Here is a 3060-nt window from a genome sequence, read left to right on the forward strand (position 1 = left end):
TGACTTCACCAAGTCATGTAAAGGATTAAACACAAGCTGGTCTAAAGATACCTAAATCAATCACACTAATTCACCTTAATGGCATGGGTCTGCATGAATTGACTAGTGACCTAATCAAAATATAATCTACTATGTTGGTCAGATAAGTGAGATCAGCTGGAGGGATCTGTCCTTAACTCATCGTAGATGCATCTAGGTGAATAGCTCTCAATTAAAAATTACTTGATCGAATTTGCCAAACTTACCTTAGACACCAACTGGTTAATTAGTTTCGATTTGACACACCAGAAGATTCGGACTCCACCACGGAGCAATGATCATGGTCCATTTATTAGGGTCAAACATATGGACTTGAACAAACTTCAACTATTGAGATTGATTTAGAGAAATACTGACTTAATCTAATTTAACATTTGATTAGACTTAATCAATTTCTCTACTTGATCCATATGTGTTCCTAACTCTAGGTCTAACCTATTAAAAGGATCTGATTCATGCTAGCCCTTTGCTCATCATATTATGTGGTGTCTTAATGATCTTCAATTCTCAATTCTAGATCATTCAAACTTAATTCAAAATTAAGTGTGTGAAACATGTGTTTCAATTTGTAGAACTATTCTACAAAGGTTTCAAGTGAAGCATACCATATGTTTCAACATATGAAAATAAATTTTCATAATATGTTTAATAATTAAACATATATAGGTATAATCTAAACTTCATTCATACATCTCATGTATCATGATAACTTTTAGATCAATACCAATTACATCATATGTAATATGTAATTCAGATCTAAAATAATTTTATATCTAAATTTTATCTTATTATAATAAATTATAAATTACTTTAGATCTAATCTAAATATATTTATGATCAAAATAATACATATAAGTCTATTCACTTTTTTTCTTTATGAAACTGGATCACAACGACACCCCTACACGTCATAAGAGAACCCATTGAATAAGCAAAAGAGAGATTAATCTTTTCAATCTCTTATGATCAGATGGTCTGATGATCTCATCAATTCGAGTACTAGGCTACTAAGATCTAAAATTTAATTTTATATATAATTACATCAACATGCAATTATTAACCAAACTATTTTATGTCATAAACATATCCTTGATCTCATCAATTATGTTCTTCATCTAATCTAATTAGATTTGATATATCATATACATTATATCAAATCTAAAACTTATTTTATATTGATTATAAAATATCAAATTTTATATTTGATATCAAATAAAAAAATAAATAGATGTAAATATGAATGCATAAAGAATTAATTTCTAATAAAATCTGTGCTGAATTATGATAGGATTCAGATCTAAATATCCATCAAAATAGATCCAATTTAAATCTAAAATAATCTTTACTTCATAAAAAAATAATAAAATTAAAATTTTATTAAAATAAATTTAAAATAAATTTTTAATTCATACTATTTTTTATTAAAAATTTAGCAACAGCAGAATTCTGTTATAACAGATTTATAACAACCTCAATCAACCATTGATTAGGCACCTCTAATCCAATCAAAATTAGATTAAAAATTTTATATAAATATATTTAAATGAGATTTAATATCATATAAAAAATATTAATTATATCTTATATAAATAATCATAAAAAATTCTATTTTATATGCATATATTTTAGGTCTGCTCTGACACCGGTTGAAGGGAAGGAAACAGTTTCCTTCCAAAATGCCCAGGTTGTATCTAAAAATTTTTTCTAATATTCTTCTTGTTTAAAGATCAAATCTTTACCTAAATCATAGTAGAATTAGGGATAAAATCTCAAATTATCTAATATAAACCTTCACGGAGGTTTGGATATGCAGACCCTCTACTTCGCATACACGTCAGACGCTGCAGGAAAGCAAGATGAACTCCAATCCAATTGGCTTCGCATATACAATCAATCAAGAGATGAGATGTGATGATGTGACATCTCATACTAGTAGATAGAATGCCCAAGAAGGATCCACATCCAAGGAGAGGAGGCGGCAACAAAGGGAGAGATGTGGAAGATGAAGGACCTCTCTCTTCACACGCCTGTCTTCCTCTTTTTCTCTTCTCTCAATTTGATTTGTTTGCTATTCTATTTTCTTCTTTTATCCATAGGTAGAGACCCTCTCTATTTATAGATGATTCTCATGACCCAATAAGAGGAGGGCTCTTTATTCAAATTTGATTTGAATTGGTCCAATACTCATAAAAGGACTCCTACATGAGATATAATTGCCATCACTTATGACATCCACTTTGCACCCACTCCTACACCCACTTGGGATGCCCCAAATAAGCACCAAACTAATTTTTGATCATACTTTATGAATGGATATTCTCAGTGCAAGTAGGAATACTCATATCTCATCCAAAATAGGTCCGATTCGAGTCCGATTCGAAGTCGGTTCGAAATAATTTCGAAAGACTGTCAATCCTAAACTCTTTAAAATTTTTGTACCAATTTTAACTTAAATTTTGAACCTATTTAAGTCTAATTAATTCAGATCTAATTTAAAATTAATTAGTACTTAAATTCAATCTTTCATATATTCCATGGATCATAGATAGAAATTGTTCATCTCTGGGATTGAACTTGAACCTCATGTGTAGTGCTAGCTAGACATAGTCAACTCTTCAATCCCGTTTGACCCATAACTCAATTCTCAATCAAGTTAGCTTATATATTCAATCAAGTCAAGTACTTTCAGATTGGATATATAAATATAGGTCAATTCCTTCCTACTTTGTCTGATTTGTGTGCGTGACTCCATCGGTTCCAACACTAAGCTGGTAGCACAAGAACCAATTTCTATACTAATCGAGATACCATCTAGTAATGGTTTTTGATATCCAGATAGCTCGAATTATCGTAAAAAAATATTTCAGAATTCATACACATGGTTACCGCATAATTCATCCTTTTGACCTTGGATGCTTTAGGATGGTCTCAGGTTAATTGTCAATCGAGATTGCTTCATCCATATTATATTTCAACCTTTTAAATTCATCTCATGGATATTGATCAATTTTACTAAATTAA

The sequence above is a fragment of the Elaeis guineensis genome, chromosome 2 (genome assembly GCF_000442705.2).
Source record: "Elaeis guineensis isolate ETL-2024a chromosome 2, EG11, whole genome shotgun sequence".
Taxonomy (NCBI): Eukaryota; Viridiplantae; Streptophyta; class Magnoliopsida; order Arecales; family Arecaceae; genus Elaeis; species Elaeis guineensis.